The sequence below is a fragment of the Lepus europaeus genome, chromosome 4, assembly GCF_033115175.1.
Source record: "Lepus europaeus isolate LE1 chromosome 4, mLepTim1.pri, whole genome shotgun sequence".
In the NCBI taxonomy this organism is placed as follows: domain Eukaryota; kingdom Metazoa; phylum Chordata; class Mammalia; order Lagomorpha; family Leporidae; genus Lepus; species Lepus europaeus.
In genome coordinates, this window is record NC_084830.1 from 83,770,037 (window position 1) to 83,797,562 (window position 27,526).

General features: G+C 38.0%; 1 pseudogene; it reads right to left on the reverse strand.

Annotated features, from left to right (window-relative positions):
• Window positions 1-3,757: 3,757 nt before the first annotated feature.
• LOC133758713 (probable ATP-dependent RNA helicase DDX43) lies at window positions 3,758-4,645 on the reverse strand (annotated as a pseudogene).
• Between the last annotated feature and the right edge of the window lie 22,881 nt (window positions 4,646-27,526).

A 27,526-nucleotide genomic window follows, 5' to 3' on the forward strand; every position in this document is an offset into this window, starting at 1 on the left:
AAAAACCTCATCAGTTTGTGCCCACACAGAAACGCAAAGTATAAAAATACTGTTTCAGTACTAGTTATAGCATCACTTCGCTTTAGACGACACATTAGGGACAGATCCCACATGGGGTGTAAGTACACAGTGACTCCTGTTGCTGATTTAACAATTTGACACTCCTGTTCATGGCGTCAGTAATCTCCCTAGGCTCTAGTCATGAGTTGCCAGGGCTATGGAAGCCTTTAGAGTTCGCTGACTTTGATCTTATTCCGACAGTGTCATAGTCAAAGTGGAAGTTCTCTCCTCCCTTCAGAGAAAGGTACCTCCTTCTTTGATGGCCCCGTTCTTTCCACTGGGATCTCACTCACAGAGATCATTCATTTAGGTCTTTTTTTTTTTTTTTTTTTCCCATGATATATTGGCTTTCCATGCCTGCTATACTCTCATGGGCTCTTCCGCCAGATCCGAATGCCTTGAGGGCTGATTCTGAGGCCAGAGTATTGTTTAGGACGCCTGCCATTCTATGAGTCTGCTGTGTATCCCGCTTCCCATGTTGGATCTTTCTCTCCCTTTTTGATTCTATCAGTTAGTATTAGCAGATACTTGTCTTGTTTGTGTGATCTCTTTGACTCTTAGACCTATCAGAGCTATCAATTGTGAGCTGAAATTGATCACTTGGACTAGTGCGATGGCATTGGTACATGCCATCTTGATGGGATTGTGTTGGAATCCCCTGGCACATTTCTAACTCCACCATTTGCGGCCAGTCCGATTGAGCATGTTCCAAATTGTTCATCTCCTCCCTCTCTTTTTCCACTCTTAGATTTAACAGGGATCACCTCTCAGTTCTGTCTCTCTCTCTCACTATCCACTCTGCCTGTCCAAAAAAAAAAAAAAAGAAGGGGCGCCGGATTCTATCCCGGTTGCCCCTCTTCCAGGCCAGCTCTCTGCTGTGGCCCGGGAAGGCAGTGGAGGATGGCCCAGTGCTTGGGCCCTGCACCCCCATGGGAGACCAGGAGAAGCACCTGGCTCCTGCCATCGGATCAGCGTGGTGCGCCGGTCGCAGCAGCCATTGGAGGGTGAACCAACGGCAAAAAGGAAGACCTTTCTCTCTGTCTCTCTCTCTCACTATCCACTCTGCCTGTCCAAAAAAAAAAAAAAAAATTCTTTCAAGATCTCAAATTTATGAGGCTAAACCTCCTTATAGTATTTTCCTTGTCAACATTTTAATTGTTGCAAAATGTATAGGACCATCCTCTGTCAAGGGTAGAATGTTTTAAACATAATAAAAATGTTATGTTGGTGTTTTTTCTCAGATCTATAACTTTGTTAATTTTCTCTTGTAGTTGTGCTTCTAAAAGTATACAAGCCCCTAAAATTAGAGGCTTCTATACATATATTTTCAACTCTATTAGTTTTTGTTTCGTGTATCTTGAAGCTTAGATGTTTGGTGGATACACATCCAAAATTGCTGTATCTTCATATTGAGTTGATTCAATTGTTTTTGACCTGGTCCTTTGTGTTCATGGTAATTTACGTTGCCTCAAGGTCTACTTTATCTGATATTATTGTAGCTAACTTGCTTTTCTATTATTAACTGACATATCATTTTCTACTCTTTTGCTTTTACCTATCTGCACAATTGTATTTTGTTATTAAATACACAAGGAATTATTGGTTAGGCAGGAATATTTAGACATGATACCAAAAGCATGATGTACAAAGGAAAGAAGTTAATAAATTGTACTTCATCAAAATGGTAAGTGGTGCTCTACGAAAGATTCTGTTAAGAAGATAAATGAGCAAGTGTCACTGGATGAAAGTGTTGTCAATCACATGTTCCACAAGGACTAGAATGTAGAAAAAAACTCTCAAAGTTCAACAAAAAAAATACAATTAAAATATGCAAAATATACCAACAGACATTATGTGAAACAGGTTATACAGATGACAATTAAGTCAATGGAAAGGTTTTCAGCAGTATTAGCCATGGGGAAAATGCAAATTAAGAATATAATCGGATGACACTACACACCTATCAGAATAGATAATGTAGAAAAAAGTGACAACCCTAAGTGCTGACATGGATACATTGCTGGTATAAATGTAAAAAAAAAAAAAAAAAAAAAGCCTTTATAGAAAAGTTTAGCAGTTTACTATAAACATTTCAAGAATCTTTTATCTATACAATTTATACAAATTTCATTCTCGAAATTTATATCAGAGAAATGGAAAGTCATGGTTTCACGAAAACTTGTACATGAAAGTTCTTAGAACCTGTATTCCTAACACTCCAAATTGGAAACAACCAAGATGTTTTACATTGGATGGATAGTTAAATAAGTTATGGCATACACATACAATGGAATATTACTCATGCCACAATTTTAATGAATCTCTAGGCTAGTATGCTGAAAGAAAAAAAGCCAGTCCCCAAAGATTGCATAGTTAATGTGCAGGGATGAAACTTTATTTAAGTCTGTTGTCAATTTCCTCTTTTGGTATTATACTATGATGCACAATATGTTAGAATTAGAGGATACCAAATGAAGGGGATATGGAATGTCTCTGTATCATTTCATACAACTGTACATAAAACTACATTCAGATTTTTTTTTTACAAGTTAAACGAGGATACCAAGAATCATGCATTCACAGTCAAGTCAAGTATAGCAAGTTCCTGAGCCTCTTTAGCTTGTTAAATCATTAAGATAAATGCAAGCAACAGGTTTTAGCCTGGGTAGTCTTAAGGTGTTCTCTCTGGGGACTCTAATAAATGCCAAATTCAGTATCTTGTTGCCATTGAACATTTTTTTTTTAAATGACAGTATTATTTTTTTGACGGGCACAGTTAGAGAGAGAGAGAGACAGAAAGATCTTCCTTTTTCCATTGGTTCACCCCCAAAATAGCTGCTACGGCCAACACGCTGCGCCGATCCGAAGCCAGGAGCCAGGTGCTTCCTCCTGGTCTCCCATAAGGGTTCAGGGCCCAAGGACCTGTACCATCCTCCACTGCCTTACCAGGCCACAGCAGAGAGCTGGACTGGAAGAGGAGCAACCAGGACAGAATCTGGCGCCCCAACCGGGACTAGAACCCAGGATGCTGGTGCCACAGGTGGAGGATTAGCCTAGTGAGCCGTGGCACAGGCCCAAATGACAGCATTTTTAAAAAGCCTTTTTGACTACCCATTTGAGAAGATTAGATCTGGCATATTTACCTACATTTGGGCACCATGTGGTTAAGGGGCTTTTCCACAGGCACAAGGCTGGGTAATGAGGTGACAGGAAAGAGAAGTAAATCTCTGTATAGGGGCCCCTTCCTCTGGGCCACACTAACTTCTTCAAGCATGAACCACTCATTACGCTAAAGCTTACCAGTCTTCCCTACAGCACATTTCCTTGGTTAGCCACAGAGCCCACACCTTGCTTCCTAGAGGTCAGCTTCTCAAAATAACTGGGGAGGTATGTAGGAACATGATTATGGAGGATTTTATACTCCAGAAGAGCAAATGAGATATCATTTGATTGACGGTGTCTTTGAAGGTAGTTGAAGAAAGAAGTATTTTAGCAAAATTTATCTATTCTTGAAAATAAAGACATGAGATTAGCAAAATTTAGTATGGATAAAAGTCAAACTGAGAACTGGAAAGAATTAAATTCACATGTGATTTTTAAGGATTAGCCAGACAGCAACAAATACTTGTTGTATATCTAATATTGATATTGGCCATAGAAAGATATTTACAATAGTGTTGGCTATATGGGTCAAAATCTAGTAATGGCTTTTGCTTTTTTTCATTTTGACAATGGTTTGTTTATACACAAAGTGACTTCTATCAAAACAGTCAGTAAAGAAGACATTTCTATTCGAGAAAGACATGGTCTGTGCTAGGCTGTTTCTTGCACTTGTCATAATCGTTTGCCTATCTGGTCGAACGTCTAATAAAATCTTCATTATCTAGGGTTCAAATCCCATATCCAACATTTTATCAGCTTCGTCCAAAACCAGGTAGGTAACACTCTTGAGTCTAATGAAGTTATTCATCTGTAGATCATTTAACCTTCCAGGGGTTGCAATTACGATGTCGACACCTTTGGAAACATCTTGTATTTGTGCGTCTCGATCTCCACCACCATATATGCAAACACTTCTAAGATTTTTGTATGAATACTTAGAACATTCGGCCTGTACCTGCAGAGCCAACTCCCGAGTGGGTGTAAGGACTAACATGCCGGGGCCGTTCCTTTTCTCCCTGCCAACTGGTTGACGATCTAGATGAATAAATCCAGGCATCAAATATGACGGTGTTTTCCCGGTTCCTGTTTGGGCTACTCCTATCACATCTATTCCTTGTAGAACTATCGGCCAAGTTTGCGACTGAATTGGCGTTGGCTTTTTAAAACCTGCCTTTTTAATATTTTTCATTACTTCAGGAAAAGTTTCAAAGGCATCTTCAAATGAACAGGTAGGATTCGGTACAGGACGTTTTTCACCTTCTTTCAGGTCGTCGCACATTACATTAAAGTTTTCCTTCCTCCATGTGTCTATCTCTTCTTGTGTCATCGATCTTGTTTATTCGGATTCTATATAAAAGTTTTTCTTAATTGGAAGTAAATCAATTTTGCGACTTAGATTGTAATTTTTTGATTTTTCATGCATTTTGACCATCAGGAACCTCACCAGATATCCAAGGCTGTCTGACCACACATATGCAACATAAAGTGAATGGTGAATGAATTCTTTGGGAATTTTCAGGAAAAAAAAAAAAAACTAATGAAATAGAAAGAATTTCTCTTTAGGGTAGAATTACTTGGGGGTAATTTTGATAATTTGATTTTCTTTCTTTTTTTTTTTTTTGAACTCTCTTTAAAATTACATATCAGGGCTTTAGTTCGGAAATCGGATTTATGGATAAAGTACAGCAACAAAGGTTTATTGATGCAGTAGTGACTATGGAATAGTAAGATTTAGTAGAGGCTTCAGGAATCTCTGTCCATGAAAAGAAGATATTCAAAGAGTACTGACTTCTTTCTGCATTTTACTAGAAGTGAAACTGAATGAAGAGTTAGTAGACTGATAAATGCCTGCACCAAGGTTGAATTTCCCCTTCATCGATAACTTCATTTTAATAAAATAGTTGACACCTCAATGACCAATGCACTCTCTGGTGGGACATCCATCCATTGCCAAAATGATCAATAGACTCAAGTAAATTATGTCCTGTCTTTAAAAGACTGAGATAATAACATATATTATTAAAGAAAACACAATGCAAGCAGAAGAACTGGGCCTGAGAAGCTGTGAAACTAGCACTTAGCAGGTGGAGGGAATTCATTCAAACCTGTTCAAACCAGCACTGCTCTTCAAATGGCTTCTGCCTTCACATTGAAAAGGAGTGACCCCTCTGAAAAGATTCAAAATGAGAATTGTCTCTGCAAAAGTGTGCATGAATTCAGAGAGAGAGGTCTTATTATTTTATTAGTCTTTTTAAGTCTTACTACTTTATTATTGGTGTATGTAAGAATAACCTGAGGTATTTGTTAACCTGCAGACCCTCCACTGGGTACTAGTACTGGTTGCTACTCTTCCAGTCCAGCTCTCTGCTGTGGCCTGGGAGGGCAGTGGAGGACGGCCCAAGTGCTTGGGTCCCTGCACCTGCATGGGAGACCGGGAGGAAGCACCCGGCTCCTGGCTTCCAATCAGCACAGTGCTGGCCATAGTGGCCATTTGGGGGGTGAACCAATGGAAGGAAGACCTTTCTCTCTGTCTCTCTCTCATTGTCTATAACTCTCTCTGTGTCTCTCTCTCTCACTGTCTAACTTTGCCTGTCAAAAAAAAAAAAGACATTATTAAAAAAAAAAAAAAGATGCAGACCCCCAGCCTTCACTCCCATATTCACTCCAAATTTTTGTTAGGTCTGGAATAGGACACAGAAATCTACATTTTAATATTTATTGTACTCCACTTCTCCCAAACATATGGTAGATTCCTACACCCTGTAATGATCATTTGGGAAATATTTCATGAAACACAACATACAGTCCACACATCCTGTTACAGAAGATGGAACAAAAGCTTAGAAGATGGTCATGAGTCATACATTGAGTTAGTATAATATAGATTGATCTAACCACCACCTGTGTACTCTGCTGCTTATCTTTGTCACACAAAGCATGGCATTCCAGTGTGTCAGTATGCCCTTGTTCATTATATCTTTGCTGGCCTGTAAAGTCCATGGCATGTGTATCTCTAAATGCTGCTATCCAATCTTTCCATCACATGGTTTGATAAGGAGTCAATACAGAGCTAGGCAAGGTGTTATAAAGGAGACTAGGAGGATTAGAATTAGAGACAGGAGCATGAAGTATGGCACAACAGGTTAAGTTGCAGTGCTGGCATACCATATGGGCACAGGGTCAAGGCTGGGTGCTCCATTTCCAATCCAGCTCCTTGCTAACACACCTGGGAATGCAGTAGAAGATGATGCATGTCCTTCCACATGGAAGATCCGGAAGAAGCTTTTTGATTCTGCCTCCTGGCTTTGGCCTGGCCCAGCCCCAGCTCTTGAGGCCATCTAAGTAAGGAGTGAACCAGCAGATGGAAGATTTCTCTGTCTGTCTCTCCTTCCCTCTCCCTGTAACTCTGCCTATCAAATACATGAATAAATCTTTAAAAAAAACTGAGAGACAACTCTAAACCCTTAGTTCCCCCTTAAGAACGTTTTTGCAAGCCCATGAATTGCTATCTTCAGGGTTACGTTTCCTGCTCTCTCTAGTAGCTTAAATCTTAGTGAATCGGGTGTTGATAGTCTGATATGGGCATACATATCAGGATCATGCCCTTTGCTTTCTAGATACCCTCACTCTTCTACAACTTCTCTTATTAGATTAAAATAACAAAAACATTTGTTCATTGCAAAAATACAGATCTCTCATGGCAAAAAAAAGTAGAGAGAATATTACATTTTTCTAAAGCCTGTTTCTTATTAAGCCAGACTTGATTGGTTTTAGACCCAAGAGACATAGGCCAGTGCTTATTTCCATGGTTTCCTTAAAGTTATATTCCCTTGGAATCTTTCCTTTTCCTATTTTCTTCTAAGAAAATAACCAAAGGAACACATTTTCAACCTTGATGCTATCTCCTAAGAGGTTAGAAGAATCAGTTAACTTTTTTCCTGTGTTTGGACTGTCAGCTTCAATATTCTCCCAGATATTACTTTATTTTTTTAATCACAGTCTCCTAGCAATAGCAAATTTTTATTCATGCACATGATGGCTATGATTTTCTAGATAGAGTTTTGTGCTTTGGAACTTGAATTGCAACGCAATTATCTTTCCGTTTTTACCCCTGCTTTCCAGGGAGATAACCCTACAAATTTTGATTTTCTAGACATAGCTTGGTCTTCTTTGAATTGCAAATTTCCTTTCCTTTATATGTTTAGGCTGAAATTTTTATATTGCAAGAACACATTCTTGTATATTTTTTCACATACACATATATGCCCATATGCATTTAAACATATATGCTTATTAACTCAGATACAGAAGATGGGTAATAATCCTCTGCTCAGCATTATTTTGAAGGCATATCTGAAGTTTTAATATTTCATGTACATGGGAATACAAGACTATATATCTTGCAGTTCTTTTAAATTTGACTGGTTAGTTTACCATGTCAATCAATGACATTTTCACAATTCAATTGAGTGTATGCTATCCTTTAGAATTTGAAGTAAAAGTTCAATATTGGCCAGTATCTTAGACTAATTTTAGAAAGCTAGAGAGGAGAGGATAGTGGAATACGTGCTGTGACATTTCATAATATTAGAATGTTAAAATTGGAAGGAAACTTGGAATTAATCCACCCAAGCGATTCGTGGTTTGTAAGAATCTGATAAGAAGGAGGCTTTACCTCCCTCTCCTCAAGATAAAGTTACACACCCAATTTGTAATAATTTCAGGGAGCCTCTTGTATATCTTTAGTTCTGCTTTAGAATAGCTGAATAACTGCAGTGCTTATAGATGAAGACAGATTGGCAAGACTTTGTCATTACTGAATTCATTACACTAGCATAGTATCTAGCACAAGGTATGCACCAAATGAATAGATGTTTGACACATGAAAAATGAATAGCTTCCTACTTATTTATAGAGACAGGTAATTATCTTTTTTCACCTTTTACCCCACAGATCTGATTGTAGAAATTGATTTGAAATTAATCTCCCTACACAGTTGACCTCTCTGTAAAGTTCTACCCATAGCACAAACAAAAGAAAGTATAAGTGAATGTTTTTATTTAACTTACTTATAGACAGATATATTTAAATCATTACCAATAACCTTTTTGATTTATATTTTGAAAATGAAACCTTGCTACAGGTATTTGGCCAAGCAGTTAATACAATGCTTGGGCTAGCTGCATCCTATGCTAGAGTGCCGGGGTCTGATTCTCAGCTCTGCTTCTGATTCCAGCTTCCTGCTAATATGCAACTTTGGAAGCAACAGGCATTGGCTCCAGTAGTTGGATCCTTGCTACCAACATCAGAGACTCAGAATGAATGTCTGGATTCCTGGCTTATATTTCTCCCAGCCCTGACTGTTAAAAGTCATTTGGGAAGTGACCTAGTGAATGGGGGAGGGAGGGATGTCTGTCTGTCTATCTCTTAGTCTCTCCATCTCTCCATGTCTTTCTGCCTATCAAATATATAAATAAACAAAAACATTGAAAATGTTCTTTTCCACATATTGGATTCCTATTGTCATCTACAACACTATTTATATAGTTACAAACTCTGAACATTTATATATCTTCTTCTTAAAGGTTGATTCAGAAGGAACAGTTGCCCAGATTGTGCTGTGATTAGTGAAATAAAGTAATGATCATTCTTAAAATGAATAATTTACTTAAATTTACTTTTATCTGCTCGTAAGGATTTATGCAAAGTATTTTGAGAAAGACATTATGTGGGACCTTGTTCCCCTGGTTGAAAGTAAATAGAAATTTAGAATATACATTAATAAGGATGTTCTCTTAGATAAAAATAAATATCTCTTCAAACTACTTAAACTCATAAGCTAACCATATTTTAGTATCTAAAATTACCTCAAGAATGGAAAGAATTTCGGTGGATGGAATATGAGATTTTTTTCTCAATAGTCTCATACCTTTTGATTCACAGACAGATGATCATCGTCGTTGGAATTCTTGATGGTTGATACATGAGACTGCAGACGTCATAGAAGAGAGATCTTTTGGACATACTGAATTGGACCATCCATATCAACCAACTAGATCCACAGTAAATTTAGTGGTTTGTGCTTACCTTTTGAATATTTTTTGTGCTTCTGGAAGATATAGCTTCATACCTTATACAAAATTGGTGCATTTTGGCCACAATTTCTTCAAATATTCTATGTGCCTTTCTCTCTCCTTTCCTTCTTGACTCTCCATGATGTTTATGTTGCTATGCTTGAACACATCCGACAGGCCTCAGGTTTTTCTTCTTTTTTTTTTTTTTAAAGGTTTTTTTTTTTTTTTTTTTTTTTTTGACAGGCAGAGTGGACAGTGAGAGAGAGAGAGACAGAGAGAAAGGTCTTCCTTTTGCCGTTGGTTCACCCTCCAATGGCCGCCGCGGTAGCGCGCTGCAGCTGGCGCACTGCACTGATCCGATGGCAGGAGCCAGGTGCTTCTCCTGGTCTCCCATGGGGTGCAGGGCCCAAGGACTTGGGCCATCCTCCACTGCACTCCCTGGCCACAGCAGAGAGCTGGCCTGGAAGAGGGGCAACCGGGACAGGATCGGTGCCCCGACCGGGACTAGAACCCGGTGTGCCGGCGCCGCAAGGCGGAGGATTAGGTTTTTCTTCTTTTTAATTGTGTTTTTTAAGAGAGATGGTTTCCATTGGCACGTCTCTGAATTTGCTGATCCTTCTGTCTGTTCAAAGCTGCTGCTGAAACTCTCTAGCAAGCTTTTCATTTTAGCTATTGAGCTTTTCAGCTTCACAACTGCTTTTCTGATATCTATGTCTACTTTTAACATTCTTTATTTGTCCACACAACACCTTTTGATTCTCTCAGCTATTTGTCCCTATTTTTCAGCTGTTCAAGCATATTTAAAACAATTGATTTAAAGTCTTTGTCTGAAAGCTCCAGTGTATGTGCTTCCTCAGAGACAATTTCTGCTATGAGTCACCTTTTCTTGTTTCTTTGTACATTTCATGCCTTTCTCACTAACACCCAGGCATTTTTTTAAGATTGATTTATTTGAAAGGCAGAGTTACAGAGAGGCAGAAGCAGAGGGAAAGAGAGAGAGAGAGAGAGATCGATCCTATATCCTCTGGCTCACTCCTCAGGTGGCCGCAATGGCCAGAACTGTGCTAATCTGAAACCAGGAGCCAGGAGCCTCCTCCAGGTCTCCTATGCAGGCGCAAGGGCCCAAAGACTTGTGCCATCCTACATCATCCTCCCAGGCCACAGCAGAGAGCTGGATCGGAAGTGGAGCAACCGGGACTCAAATGGGTGCCCATATGGGCTGGCGGCACACAGGCAGTGGCCGTACCAGCTATACACAGTGTTGGCCCCATCACCAGGCATTTTGAATGTGTTCATATGGTAACTCAATCAGATTCTTCACTCTCCTCATGTTTGTTTTTGTTGCTTACTTTCATTCCTATTTGTAGCTATTTATTTACTTGAAGATTTTTCTAGAATATTTTTTTAAAGCCTGAAATCTTTCTTAGTTATGGTCTTTGAGATCTGCATGTGAGGAGAGGGAGGAAAAAACATTGCGCTTCTTTCAGTATTTGCGAATGGATTCTGTACTGGGGACGCTCTTTCAACCCTCAGATTGCTGCAGCTTTGTCTCTATATTTCTGGCTTGCACTGAGTCTAGAAATCAGCTGGACATCCACCTCAGCTTTTTTTTTCCCTAAGCATGGCTGTTACCCTGAGTATGTCCATAATTTTCTAAATTCATCGATATACATGAGACGTTTTCCATGACGTCAGTTCCCAAAGGACTTTTTCTGCAGCATTTTCTGCCTGGCTTTAGGCATTCCAGGGCATGCCTGAACTATAATCTTTGCACCAAACATTAAGTATTGTTTGCTTGCTTTACAATGGGCCTTATTTGTAGATTATGATCTAACTATATTCTCAGGCCTGATCAGTGTTCAACCTCCCTTCAAGGATTGTGAATCAATGACTGACTACCTCAAGGTCTTTGTGGAATAATTCCAACTTTTGAGTCATGTCAGGTTCCGCATACATTGATTGTCTTTTCCCTTGAGAATTATTAAGCTTTCACTGGCTCTCTATATGCTGAGAATTTTTAGACCACATTCTGGACATTTTGAGTATTATATTATGAGAGGCTGGGTCCTGTTAGAATCCTTTAGAGAACGTTAATGTTGTTTATCTGTTTTATGCACAATCAGTCCAGTTAGTTTCAGACCATGAGCCACCTTCCACAGACTGTGGCTCTGATGCTAGTTTGTTTTACAAAGGCTTTGAAGTGCCGTTTTGGTGCCTCCAGCAGCCACCTCGGCTATGGTCTACAGTGCAGTTTTGCTCTAAAAACCTTTCTATGCAGAACTGGGTAATTTCTGCACATGCGCAGCTTGGGAAGGAAACTGCAATCTCGCACACAGTGAAAAAGGCTATTCTTTACCCTCTCTGTGCTGGGATTCTCCCTCCCCTGTCTGACCCAAAGGGTGCCTTTTTCTGAAGTTGTGGTTATATGATTGGGGATTTAGCCTTTTGTACCAACATTTTCTTTTTTTTTTTTTTTTTTTTTTGACAGGCAGCGTTAGATAGTGAGAGAGACAGAGAGAAAGGTCTTCCTTCCATTGGTTTACCCCCCAAATGGCCGCTACGGCCAGTGTGCTGTGCCCATCTGAAGCCAGGAGCCAGGTGCTTCTTCTTGGACTCCCATGCACGTGCAGGGCCCAAGCACTTGGACCATCCTCCACTGCCTTCCCAGGCCACAGCAGAGAGCTGGACTGAAAAAGGAGCAACTGGGACAGAATCCGGCACCCTAGCTGGGTCTAGAACCCGGGGTGCCAGAGCCACAGGAGGAGGATTAACTTAGTGAGCTGTGGTGCCAGTCCCCATTCTTTTTATAAGTGTTTTTTTTTATAACTATGGTAAATCAATGTGAGAAAAGTGGGGGGAAACCCACAAGGGTTGGAGCATAGGAATCCCGTTCCCAGTGCTGTGTGCAATATGAAACATTTCCTTTCCTCAGAATTTTGGATGCCTGGAGAGTTGTTGCGGCCACTGCCCACGCAAGAGGGATTCAGCCTCATGACAGGGCCTGCCTTGGAACAGCGCTAGAAGAGTGTACTCAGAAGGAAAGAGGGCAAGCTACCCTTCCATGCTGTATTCTGCACACCCTCTCCTTCATGTTCTTTTCACCAGAAAGAAACATTTTCTTGGACCTCTGGATATCTGCACCAACTCCCCATTTCCAAGATACAAAGTTCCCTAGACACTGAATCAAGAGATATTGTAGGGCCGGCTCTGCGGCTCAGATGGCTAATCATCTGCCTTGCGGCACTGGCACGCCAGGTTCTAGTCCCGGTGGGGATGCCGGGTTCTGTCCCGGTTGCCCCTCTTCCAGGCCAGCTCTCTGCTGTGGCCCGGGAGTGCAGTGGAGGATGGCCCAAGTGCTTGGGTCCTGCACCCGCATGGGAGACCAGGAGAAGCACCTGGCTCCTGCTTTCAAATCAGCGTGATGCGCCGGCCGCAGCGCGCTGGCAGTGGTGGCCATTCGAGGGTGAACCAACGGCAAAAGGAAGACCTTTCTCTCTGTCTCTCTCTCTCTCACTGTCCACTCTGCCTGTCAAAAATAAGAAAATAGATAGATAAATAAATAAATAAAAAGAGATACTGTAGGAATGAAATGAGCCCAAAAGGAATTCACTATGGTATGGTTTTGTCTTCCAATTTTGATCCTTTTTGTTTACCTGCTATTACTTGCTTTCAGAATTTTCATATAGTTGTTTTAAATATTTTATCAGTAGCAAAGTGTTCACTCTGTATTACCCTAATCCAGAAGTTTGTTTTAATTGAAAATAGAATAGAGTTACCAAAAACTACATAAAACAAATGGATGGCTCAGGAGCTACTCAGTTTAAAATAATAGCATTTTCCAAGCACCCAAGAGGCCCTCCATGACATCCATTTCATCCTAAAGGCCTTTTCCCCCTCTAAATTAACTCTTAACCTGACTTTTATAACAACTTCAGGGTGATTTCTCACTCAAGTATGTGTCTCCAGACATTATGGCTTAGTCATGAACATTTATTTTTATTTGATTTGTTGTATTAATCTGTATATTAATCAATGCATTTTCTTTCTACTGCTTTGTTTTCCTTAGAAAGTTCTTGCTGAAGAGGCTAGGACCTTTGACTGCTTCCCAGCAGTCTAGTGGGTGCTAATGATATACTGTTACAAGGTCCTGCCTGTGGCCCAGTTGCACTCCACAAGGTTAGTCTTCTGAAGAATGAAAAGCTTATTATTATCATTCACAATTAAGAATGCAAGATAAATATGTCCCAAATCTATCCCTGACTGGAAGATGAGTGTAAGTTTACCAATCACTGGTGTCTATAAAATGGACTGATGATGGGCAGATTAATGAGAGAAACAGCATACAAACTTATAAACATGCAAATACACAGAAACCACACAAAATAAGAAATTCAAAGAAGGGGTTGGTTGTTGAAGCTTAATCACCTTCTTCAATGGGGCAGTTACATGGTGGCTGTAGGCAGTTACAGAGGAATAGTAAATACTTTTTAGGGAGATCAATGGACCAAAAAACAAACAGCCTGAGATAGAATTCACTAGTGCTCTGGGTATATCAACTCTAATCTTTCTTCCTGTGACTTAATATTTTGTTTGCAATGGCATCTTCAGGTGGATATAGGACCAACCAAGAAAGCCCCTTCCTGCACTTTTGAAGGAAAACAGGGACAAGAAACAAGCTGTGTGGGTCGGGGAGGGAATGGAGAATATCACAGAGGCACCAAGTCTCCTTTAGTTACAAGAATTTAGCATGCCAAAGTGTCAGAGTACCATATTCTGAGCCTTAATATCCTTAAGTCTATAGGGAACTATCAGGGAGCAAAAATAATTTACCCTTTCACCTTTTCTGAGTACTTAGCCAAGATTTATTGTAACAGCAGACAAATTAATGACAGCAAACAAAAAGACATGTGATAATAAGTATATTGCCTGTATATGTGGGAGAGAGATAAATGAGTAAATTTATAATCTCAAAGAAGTGGCTTTGACATCAATATACTAGAGTTCTCTGAAACCAAGAAAGGTATAGGGAAAGGCCTGGTTAAGATGAGATGGCTTGGGGCTGGCATTGTGGCATAGCAGGTAAAGTTGTATCTGTAGTGCCAGCATCCCATATGGGCGCCAATTTCAGTCTGGACTGCTCCACTTCCTATCCAGCTCTCTGATATGGCCTGGGAAAGCAATAGAAGATGGCCCAAGTCCTTGGGTCCCTGCACCCGTGTGGGAGACCCGGAAGAAGCTCCTGGCTCCTGGCTCCTGGCTTCGGATTGGCTCAGCTCCAGCCGAACCAGTGGGTGGAAGATCCTTCTGTCTCTCTCTGCCTCTGCTTCTCTGCAATTCTGCCTTTCAAATAAATAAATAAATCTTTAAGAAAAAAATGAGATAGCCATGAAAAATAGTATAAAGCAAAGTGAGGTTTATATGCAGGCTTAAGGTGGTGGCTTCTCCATTTATTTAGTGTTCAATGAATTCGAGTCACCCTTCTCTTCTTCATGCAGTTGGGGGCACCCTTACAAATGAGTATGTCCTTTATTGATGAACAATTCATTTACTAAATGGTAACTTTCCAAAGCTAGTGCTTCTTCCATTTTTGAAAACCACCTCAAAATAACCTTCTTCTTAATGAGAAATATTTTATATTCTGGTATTTTGGGGTGATGTGTCCCACATACTTTCACAATCAAAACACAGAGGGACAGACAGACAGAGCTCTCCCACCTGATGGACAGACAGACATACGTCCACACCAAATGCAACAGCCTGGCTTGGGCCACGCTGAAGTCAGGAGTCATGCATTCCACCTGGATCTCCCACCTGGGTGGTGGGAACCTAAGTGTATGGGCCATTACTTGCTGTTTCAGAGTTCACATTAGTAGGAAGCTGTATTCAAGAGCAGAGCCAGGACTTGAATCCTGGTATCCTGAAATAGGATGAGCATTCTAAGCAATTTTTTTTCTAAGATTTATTTGGTTATTTGAAAGTCAGAGTTCCAGAGAGAAAAGGATATGTAGACAGAGAGAGATCTTCCATGTGTTGGCTAACTCCTCAGGTGGCCCCAAGGCCAGGGCTGAGTCAAACTGAAGCCAAGAGCCAGGAGCTTCTCCTACCTGGATGCTATGGACCCAAACACTTGGACCATTTTCTGCTGCTTTTCCAGGCACATTAGCAGGAAGCTAGATCAGAAGTGGAGCAGCTGGGAAATGAACTGGCACCCAGAGAGGATGCCAATGTCACAGGTGGTGGCTTTATCCATTATGCCACAATGCCAGCCCCCTAAGCAATGTTTTAACTGCTGATCCTAGTGCTGGTCATGACTACTCTATATTTAGTGCTCACCATTAATCCTTATGTCAATGTCACTTCCATTATGTTGGCTTCTGAAGCTTTTTCACTCAGTGGTTCTTTTTTTTTTTTTAATTATTTTATTTATTTGAATGGCAGAGTTACAGAGAGGCAGAGGCAGAGAGAGACAGTGATCTTCCATCCACTGGTTTACTCCCCAAATGGCCGCAATGGCCGGAGCTGGGCCAATCCGAAGCCAGGAGCTTCTTTTGGGTCTCCCACACGGGTGCAGGGGCCCAAGGACTTGGGCCATTTTCTACTGCTTTCTCAGGCCATAGCAGAGAGCTGGATAGGAAGTGGAGCATCCAGGACTTGAACCAGCACCCGTATGGGATGCCTGTACTGCAGGTGGTGCTTTACCTGCTACACCACAGCGCCAGCCCCACACTCAATGATTCTACAGAAAAAAAGATTTTAGAGCAGTATTATCTAATTGTTATATTTAAAATAAGAAAAATTTCTGAAAATCCTTACACTTGAACACACACATGTACAAATGGAAAATGCGTATTTTAAGAGATGGTTCCCAAGTGAATTCATAGGCCCATAAATCAAGTGCATATTTTTCAGTAAAATGTTGTCTTTTATTGTACAATATGCAATACTAAATGAAGACTTACATTAGACAGATATTAGTAGATGTTCACGACATTAATGAACAGATGATTTCCTTGTATTTTTTAAAAAAGCTAATGATGGCATTGAAAATTCTTTCTCAAACAAATTAGTCAAAACCAATTAGGAAATTTTTAAAAATAATACCAATCCCTTAGACTATAGTCCAATCTCCCTTTGAACATCTTAGATTCCTAAGATTATAAAATCGTTCAACTATTTTTCTTTTAAAGTAAACAGAATCCAATCAAAGATAAAAAAATTATTTTCTAAGGTTCTAAATTAAGTTTTCATTTGAGATATGCAGAGAAATTTAATCAATGATAATGGCCAGGGATTTAAATCTACTATTGTTACTTAATTTACATTATAAACAAATACCTTTGTGAATTCTCCCTGAAAGGGTAATCACATACTGTATTTAAATAGACTTGCATCTTTAGCTAAATTTAACTTAAAAAAGAAACATTTATGTCCTCATTAAATTTGTTTTACAGTTTTATTTCGTTGATTTAAGGTTCTTTTAAAACTGCATGTAATCTGCCCATACTGATGATTATCCTAATTTAAAAAAAAAATACAGTCACAATTCAATCATTAAGGAAGGAAGCAAAGTTTCAGTCCATTAGCAGTTGTTTATAATAACACATTTCAATTGATTAAACTGCAGATTCTTTTGTAGGTTATGTTTTATAAATTGAGCCTAGTGAAGTAAACATAACATTTGGTAATAGTCTTCATAGCAACTGTCAAAATGACTTATTGTTTTTCAAGTCCTGCATTCCTTCAGAATTAATAATACCTTTGTGCCCTTTATAACACTTATTATTGATGCCATGAAGTTCTCTATATTTAATGAGTAGATGTTTCATTATAGTACATAGTTCTGTTGACAGAAAATTTTTCTAATCTGTTTCTCTTTTTTTCTTGATTGAAGGATTGTAAATATGCAATTAGCAGTTGAAGTACAAGTAACAGAAGAAAATATCAGCTGTCAGGATTTCTGTTGAAAGGCACAGGATGCTTTAAGCTAAGACAACATGACAAAAGACAAAAGCATTCTTGCCAATGAGGCTGAAAGTTGGAAATATTTACACATGCAATTTGTCTTTTCTTCTTGAAGTAATTGTAGTCATTGTCTTCTATGAAACATAAATTAATGAAAAGACACATTCCTTTCTTACAAACCAATTAAAGTTAAGCTCCCCTAATACTCTGCTTAGGATTTCTATACCTAATTGCTTCCCAGTGTGTTTCAATAATGATGGGGCTACTAGCTTCTAGGAATCAAAGAAAATAGAAAATATGCCTTATGGAGAGTTTTCAATTTACAGAAGTAAATTATCATAACAGGATAATGCTAGGAATTCATGGTCAATAGCAGCTAGAATGTTTATTACTCCTTTCAGTTTATCAGTTTAATATTGGGACTGGCAGAGGGACTATGATATTTTTATATCTTGAATTACACTCCAATTTTCTATTGCTTCTTTTTTGGTCTCATGATTTTGAATAAGTATCTATGTTTTAATTTGTGACACCTATACTTTTTCAGTAGGTGGTCAGACATAAAATAATTTGTTTCACCTATAAATAACATGTATATGCTCAACTGATACAGTAAAAAAACCCTTCAGATATTTTTAAATTTGCAAAAAGATCGTGTATATTGAAAATGAAAAATGCAAATAATTCAATTTCTAAATATTTTTATAGAAGGTTGCCTATTTTGTACTATCTGTAATAGTAAATGTGCAACATAATACTAGAAATAAAGAACACATGAAATACATACCTATTTTAATATAAATTATTTAACTTAATTTTGAAGGCTTTCAAGATGGTAAATGAGTTCTTCCACCTGTGTACTCTGTATATGGTGTAGAGGAGGGGAAAAAAGTCCATGTTACAAAGGACAGATTAACCACATTTATTCAGTATCAATTTCGGTTGAATTGGGAGCCTTCCTAAGGAAATGAAAACATGGAGAAACAAATAAACCTGAGTGTTCTGGTAGCACCGTGGGGAAGGGTGGAAAAATATGACAGAACAACTGGGTATGAGTGAGGTATAAATGGGGTAATGTGGATGGGGTAGAAGGTCTGTTCATCCAGTTTCCTCTTGGTGATTCTCTGTCTTTGCAAACCAGATGTTGTTTTCCTCCAGGTCTAGAAAAGATGCTTCTAACCTAAGCAACCCATGATCTGCTTCCAAAGATGGACAAGGCCTTTCTTGCACTTACTTTTGAGGTCCTCAGTATGCCGAGATGCCATATCCAGGAATAGTATGTCTTCAACCTCATCAAAGATTTATGAAGAAGTCTTTAATTCCCATGGACTTGAATTTTTAGTTCTTTCTCTGAAAGGTAGATTCTTCCTTATTTTGAAATGACAAAGATAGTTACATTTTTCTCATTTTTATAATTGGTGGCTAAGTAGGTGATTTGACTTGGGTGTTTTATTTGCATTTGCTACGAAGTAGTTATCCAGTTTTACTTTTGTTTATATAGTGAGCTAAGTTTCCCTCTGACTAGTGCTAACTCATGCTTTCTCCAGGCTCTGAAATGGTATTTCTTTCATTTACAAGTTTTCTGTAAATAATTCTGCATGTGGACTTTCTCTGCTGTTCTGTGACTATTGACTTATCCATCTATTTACACAATATTATCTTATTTCCATGATTTTGTTGTAAGCTTTATATTGTAGTTGGGTGCTTCCCTCCAGTTTATGTTAATAATTAATTAAAAAATTCCCTTAGATACTTGTGTATCTTTTTCATATTAAATTTAAAGTCATAAATTTCAAGTTTCTACAAAACCCTCCTTATGAATCAACTTTAATTTGAAAATTAATTTTGGCAGGAGTGTGGTAGAAATTGATATGTCAGCAATGTTGAGTTATGCATCATTTATTTAAATGTTGTTCTATTTCTTTCAATGAAGGCTTAAATTTTTTTTCTCCATATTTCTTGATGTTTAAATTGTGTCTCCATATTTCTTGATGTTTAATTGATGTTTAAATTGCTTACATTTCATTTTCACTTATTCTTGGTGAAACTGATATCGGACATGACCCCCTAAAATCTACACTAAAATGTGGCCCCTTAAAGTTCCCTAGAAATGCTATCCGGGGTGCCACATGTGCTACCAGAATTTGGGGTGTCATACAATTTCACCACGGGCTTGTTACTAAATCCCCAATATTAATAAGCCCAAGAGAGTTCTTGCCTAATATTTAGAGAATAATTCTAAATATTGGCACAGATAAATAAGGCAGCATGGTGCATTTTAGGCTTTTATTTAGTGAGAAAGATGCATAGGAAAGTGAGAGCTTATTTAAGAGAGAGGTGAATAGGGATTCATACTGAGCACCAGGAACCAGCCACGTGGAAGAGCATCTAGGCCTGTATCTGGGCCAGGAAGCCTAGAGCACATGGCCCGAAGGCCATGCACCCTGGAGGCGCAGGGCTACAGCAAGGCCCCTCATGGCAAGAGGCCGGGGAAGAAGAGAGGGCCCGGATACACTGTGTCCCAGGCTTTTAACCTACTTCCAAAGGGGAGTGGTTAATTAACCTGATTGGCTGCTGAGCACCCAGGTGTGGCCAGGTAGGGGGATGAGGTCACACAGGGGTGTGGCGAAGGCTTGGTCTTCTAGTTTACAGATCTAATCAATTTAGCCTGTATGCCTGCCTACTTCAAAACTTAAACAACTGGATTTGTAAGATAGTCATGTTTCTGGCCGCCATGCTGATGCTTCCTTGTGAAGGAGTCAAAAGCTGTCTGGGACTGAAAGAGTGAAAACTGGCATTAACAAAACAGCCCTGCCATTAATCAGGATGAGAGGACAGACAGAGATAAGTTGGCTTCTACGTTAACAACATGGTGTTTCCTAAGGTCCTCATGCAGGTGTACACTGCCACGAAGACCCTGATCTGAGTGATTACTGCTTTCTTTCCAATGATGCTTCAGATCGGCTTCACTTGTCTCATTAATTACAGAAGGCACCCCCTCATTCCAATGCCTAATCTCTAGCTTATCCCTGAAATTTTATTTTTTATTTTTTTAAACTGTTTAATCATAGGACTAGTGCTGTGGTTTAATAGGTTAAACCTCTGCCTGTGGCAGCAGCATTTTATATGGGTGACAGTTCAAGTGCAGCTACTCCATTTCAGATCCAGCTCCCTGCTAATGTGCCTGGGAAAGCAGGGAGGATGACCTAAGTGTTTGGGTGACTGTACCCACGTGAGAGACCTGAAAGAATCTCCTGGCGTTTGGCTTCGGATCAGCCCATCTCCAGCCGTCTGGGCCGTGAACCAGAGAAGGAAAGACCTCTTTCTCTGTCTCTCATTCTCTTTGTTTCTCTGCCTCTCAACTAAATAAATCTTTAAAGAAAGTTTATTTATTCAAAAAAAATAAATAAAGGCTGACAGAAAGAGGACAAACACACACACACACACACAACACAGGGAGAAAGGGAAAGAGAAAGAAACTGTCCATCTGCTGGTTCACCGCCTAAATGGTCACAGCAGCTGAGGCTGGGCCAAGCAGAAGTCAGGAGCCTAGATGTTCATCTGCGACTCTCGTGTGTGTGACAAGGAGGCAAGTACTTAAGCCATCATGTGCTGTTTCCCAGGTACATGAGCAGAAGCTGGATTGGAAACGGAAGTGGAACTCAATCTCAGGCGCTCCCACACAGCATGTCAGCTTAACATACTGCCCCACAGCACTTGCAACCCTGTGACTTTACATATCTCCTTTAAAGCAGTGACCAATCTAGAGAGGATCATAGTTTTCCTTAGGTGCTCTTCAGAATCTTTCAGAGGGAAACTAAAGTTAGCAAAGATAAAGCTTTATCCCTCTTATTTACCTGAATTCCATATTCCTCTGGAATTTCTTCCCTGAATATAAGCGAAAAAAAAATTGGTTTTTAGACTACAGGCTTGTTAGGTTTAACTAAGTAGAGTAGCTTGCTTATTATTTTGAGGTTTGTATGAAAATGCTCAATTATTCGGAAAACATGATTGTTTTTCTTTTTCCTCATGCCTCTTAGCAATTTTGTTTTCCAGTTGCATTAATCATGACATAATCTCTATGATGCTGAACTAAAGTAAAGATGGTAACCATTCTCAATTTACTCCCTACATTAAAAGAACAATAGTTAGAAAAACTTGCCTATGCTCACTATATTTAAACAACAGCAAACTCGCCTGAATCCTGGTCTCAAAGGAAATAAAATCTAAAGTTTTGTTGTTGCTACTGCTACTTTGGACAAATTTGATATTTGGTAAAATATTTGTGCTACTAGCCTTTGCTAAGTTAAGGAATTCCTTTCTCTACTAAGTTTTGTTATTCATGGCTTGTTTCTATTGTATATAAAAATTAGCAATTTCTTTTTCTTCATCTACAGTTATTTTTAGTATTTTTAAATGATAAAAAGGTCTTTGTTTACCTAGACTATCTAAACCATAATTTTCTACTTTATTTCTAAATATACTTTTTTTATATTACATCATACTTTTTGTTCGCATTTCCCTAATAACTAACGATACTGATAATTTTTAATACCCTTATTGGTAATTTGTGCATCTATGTTTAAGGTAATTTTGAATACAAATTATTTGAAAAAATATATTCTAATCTTGTCCTTGTCCTGTGTTTTTACTGTCTTTGGCATATCTTGAAGAGCAAATATTTTTCACTTTTGTATAGTCAGTTTATCAATGGTTATCTGTGTTTTATGATGTTTTATGTCTTAAACAGCAAGTAACCTAATACAAGGTCTAATGACTTCTCTCCTATTTTTAGTTTTAGTAGATTTTTTGTTTTCTCTTTTATTCTATGGCACATGTTGTGCAAATTTTTGAATTAGCTATGAGAAGGGGTCAAGTCATCTCTCTCCACTCATTTAAATGTTCTTCAACCGCTCTGTTTCATAGATTTTAATGTAAATGTTTCTTAAATTTAGCTTATTTAAATATAAATCTACATGCTTCATATTTTTTGCTGTTGCAAATTGTTTCAGTGTTCATTTCAATTTCCAGTTGTTTGTTGCCAGTGTATGAACATTTAGTTAATTGTTGAATATTTATTGATTTTGTATTTTGCAAACTTTCTAAATATAAAAAATGTCCTACATGAAGGATCTCTGTGAGAGAGACCACAGTGGAAAGAAGTGACCATCAAAGAAGGATGGACTTTTCCCTGAAGGGAGGAGAGAACTTCCATTTCACTTATGACCTTGTCTAAATACTGATGGAGATTGTGGATTTAAAAGGCTTCTATGGCCCTGGCAGCTCCTGTCAGGTGATCACTGACATCATACATAAGAGTGTTAGTTGTTAAATTAACAACATGAGTCACTCTGCACTTACTTCCCATGCAGGACTCCTGTCCTCAATGAGTTGTATTAGGAGAATTAACTGTAAAACTTGTTCTTAAACAGTTTTTTGTGTGTGTGCATGTGTGTGCAAATTGTTGAAATTTTTACTTAGTGTAGAGTTTTTCTCCTATGTGTAAAGTTAATTGAAAATGAATCTTTATGGAGAATCTTTATGGGAATGGAAGGGGGGTTGGGGAGCAGAAATGGTGAGAAGAATCACTACATTCCTAAAGTTGTACTTCTGAAATTTGTACTCATTAAATAAAAGGTTTCTTTGGGAAAAGAAAAGAAATTAATCAAGATACCAATAGCAAAAATATCTGAAAACCTTATAAATATTTGGAAATTAAATATTACACCTTCAAATAATTCATAAGTAAAATAAAAAAATCACAAGGTAAATTATAAAATATTTTGGACTGACTGTAAAAGAAATAGATAAAATAAAAATTGGTGGAAGCAGTTTAATTTGTGATAGATGAAAATTTGTGACAATGTTTATATTCAAAGGAATACTTGTCTAAAATCAGTGATTGTGGGCAAAGTCAGAGGAATGTAGGAGCAAAAATTTACAAAAAAAGTAAATTTAATTCAGAATAAGAAGAAACAGAAAATAATGAAGAGTAGAAAGGGAAACTCAAACAAAACCTAAAAACTGGGGGAGAAAATCATTGAAAAAAGAGCATTTTTTTTTTTAGAAACTCAATAAAGGTAATAAAACTCTAGCCATACAGTTGAAAAGAGAGAAGCCTCAGAAATACTGGTAATGAAAAAGATATGAGCATAGATGCTATTGATTTAAAAATGATAATAAATAAAATGAACTACTTCATGTCAATACAATCAGCAACACAGTTTCAGAATGGGCCCATTTCTTGACAGACACAAATTCACACATGTACTAAATGAAAAATAACTGATGTGATTAGGTTGTGATATATCTATTGATGAAATGTAAAAGCCAAAGGGAAAATTCAAAGATTCAGATGGATATAAAGGTAAACTCTCTCAAACATATGAGTAGGAAATAATAAAAATTCCATAGAAACTCTTTCCAAATATTCTCTGTCATGGGTTGTATAGGACTTGTATCCACAAAATTCATTCTCTTTGTAAATATTAGATGTCTCTATTTGTCTTTGATGACATTTTGTATTCAAAGGTCTACTTTGCTTTATACTAATATAATTATTCCAGCTTGTATATATATTTATGGAATTACTATTTATATGGTATAGCTACTTCCATAATTTTTTCTTTTCACCTTTGTTTCTTAACATTTAATGCCAGTTCCTTGTAGTATTTGTAGTATTTAGGCTATTTGTATTTAATGCAATTATCACTATGTTTGGTTTTAAAGCTAACACCTTTTTTTGTCTTTTATTTGTCACATCTGATTCTCATTCCTGTTTGAAAACTTCCAGTTTGGGGCAAGCATTTAGCTTCATGGTTAAGACACTAATTCAGATGTCCATGACCCATATCAGAGTTCTTAGGTTCTAGATCCAATTACAGGTCCTGACTCCATATTCCTGCCAGTCCTCTACCAGGAGATAGTTATAATTGCTTGGGTGATTCAATTACTGTATTACTATGACCAACTTTGGAGACCTGGATTGCTTTCCTGGCTCCTGGCTTTGGCCTTGGCACAGACTGGTCATTCCAGATATTTGGGTAGTAAACAAGGAGATTAACATTCTCTTGCTCTGTATGTCTATCTCTCTCTTCTTGCTCCTTCTGTTTCTCAAGTAAATATATTAAATAATTTTTTGAGATCAAAACTTCCCAGTCCAGTGCTGTACGTAAAGGGTAAAGATGTCACCTGCAGTGCAAGAATCCCATGTGGGCACTTGTTCGTGTCGTGGCTGCTCCATGTCTGATCCAGCTCTCTGCTATGGCCTGGGAATACAGTGGAGGATGGTCCAAGTTCTTGAGCTCCTGTACCTGCCTGGGAAATCTGGAAGAAGCTCCTGGATCCCAGCTTCAGATTGGCCCAGCTCTGCTCATTGCAGCCTTTTAGGGAATGAATCAGAGGATGAAAGACCTCCCCCCCCCTCTAATTTTTCCAACCTCTCTATAATTTTGCCTTTCAAATAAATAAATAAATCTAAAAAAGAAAAAAAAAAAACAAAAACAAAAAAACAAAACCAAAAAAACTCTTCCTGTTTTTTCGGATTAATTGAATAATTCTTAGTACTTTTATAAAATCTAAATCACTGGCTTATTAGCTATTCTTTGTTTTATTTTTATTTATTGCTATGAGTTCATAATCTGCATATTTAGTTTAAAATAATTAACCTTCAAATAATAATGTCACTTGATATTAAAACATACTACGTTTCTAACCTTCTATATCCCTGTTTCTTGTGTTTTGTTGCTGTTGTCATTCATTTTACTTGTAAATGTTAAAAAACCTCCAATATATTTCTACTATTTTTGTTTTCACCTGAATGGAGCTCCAAGTCCCTGGCTTCAGCCTTGTCCACCCTGATTGTTGTGGGCATTTGGAGAATGAATCAGCAGATGGAAGATGTGTCTCTCTGCCTCTGTCACTCTGCTTATCAAGTAGATTTTTAAAAATTAAAAAAGATAATGAATAAAATAAAATGACAAATTCATAAAATTTAAAAAAAATTTTCAAATTAAATAAGAAAAAATATCTTTTATGGTTTCTCATGTATTGCTCTTTCTGTTACCTCTCATTTCTTTGTATATATTCTTCAACATAAACAATTACTGATGACATTTCTTTTCTTTAAGCTTACTTATATTTCTTTTATTTGAAAGGAAGAGTAACAGAGGGAGAGAGAGAGAGAGAGAGTGAGAGAGAGAGAGAGAGATCTTCCCTTTGCAGGTTTATTTCTCAAAGGGCCACAAAAACAGGGCAGAGCCAGCTTGAAGCCACGTGCCTGGACTGCCTTTAGGGTCCTCAACACAGATGGCAGGGATCCAGGTACTGGAGCCAAAACGTGTGTTTGTATGCACAAACACAGAAAGCATCAGAAGCAGAGGCGTGAGTCTGTCCCAGGCACTCCCATATGGGATGTAAGAGTCCTAAGCCATGGCCTAACCCACTGAACCACAGTGCTTCCCGAGAGGGTACTTACAGAGTAGATTTGGTGGCAATGATTCCTCTCATATCTAGTTTTTCTGGAACAGTATTTCACATTCATTTACAGTAAAAAGTATTAGCTCAATTTCAATATCGATTTCAATTTTTAAAGTACAGCTGCTAGGCCATTTTTATAATTTTAAAATTATATTAGACATGGGAACTATTTGTAAAATATTGAAGTGTGACAATGAAAGTTATGGGACTATACATTTCCAAAGTCTATGTTAAAGAGTAAAAAATTCCAGTTTCATTACTTACTGAGGGAGAGAAATGTCCCCCAGCTCTGTACTTACACCACATTTTTATTTTGACATGATTTATTGATTTTCACTCTAAGTGCTACTATACCAAACAAAATTTTTCCAAACTTTAGGCTTTTCTTTACCATCTGTGAAGTATGACTTAATTGTTATTTTTAACTGTTCTTTAAAAGGGTCTTGAAAGTCAATTTTCACCTTAAAACAGTGTGATCAATAAATATATGATTGCACTACTATTTGAGTTAAAAGCAAGAGTGGAGGAAAGGTGAAAGTGGTATTCAATCAGTAGATTATTTGATAAGATATCATTTTAACTCTCTCACATTTCTGCTTTGCACAAGCAAGAATTAACAGGTTCCAAGGTACTACAATGTTTGGCATTTTTTAAAAAGATTTATTTATTTATTTGAAAGGCAGAATTACAGAAAGAGGTCTTCCACCCGCTGGTTCACTCCCCAGATAGCCACAACAACTGAAGATGTGCCGATCTGAAACCAGGAGCCAGGAGGTTCTTCCAGGTCTCCGACAAGGATTCAGAGATCCAAGCACTTGGGGCATCTTCCAGTGCTTTCCCAGGCCATATTAGAGAGCTGGATTGGAAGAGAAGAAGTTGGGACTAAAATCGGCACCCATGTGGGATGTGGGCACTGGCCCCAGTATTTGGCATTTTTACTGCCAGCTAAGAATCATGATTTTATTCTTATCAACAAATCATTCTTAAGAAAATGAAAGTGTTTCTAGGTATAAACATTGCTAAATACTGTAGCTAGTATTCTCCTAGTCAAGATTAAAAGAAAAATCTTTCTACAATTAGGTAAACAAACACACAGAATTATGGAAAATTATATCACTAAGTATGTGAAAGGCTCTATAATAGAAAAATGCAAAAAAATGAAATGATCATTTATTAATGTTTTTGCTTTGGAAAACATAACTCTCTTCCAAGAAATAAACAATAATGCTAAAAGATATGGTTAATAGACTGTATGTTATTAAAGCCAAAACATACTATTTGCTTCAAAGAGGACATTTCTGACTTTTCCATTCTCAATTGTCTTTGTCCAGAATGGGATCCTATTTTAAGTCATTTTTGAAGACTTAATAATCTAAATTTATTTATTTCCAAAGGATGTTTTCATTTCTGTGCATGGGCCCCCAAATGGTGAATAACTGGTCAGCTATAAAGAATCTGTAAATGGTAAAGCTAATTGACAAAGATTGTCAACAATTAAAAAGTTCCTACTACATTCAAGACTAAAAGTGATTAACATGATTCTTGATAAGGCAAGAGATTTTTAACTAAATAATACCATTATGAAATCTAGAGGCAAAAAAACCACAGGAACTCCTCCCAAGGTTTTCTCTAACTGCAGAGCCCGTGCTTTCCTTTTTTAAACATTAGGTTTCTACACTATTTTGTTTATGTGTAATTTCTTCTTTTGCTCTTTTCCCCTGATTTTAATCATCTTACCCAATTTGCAGGACAGCCTGTGAACAGTGGAGTGGGAGGTAAAATCATTGTCC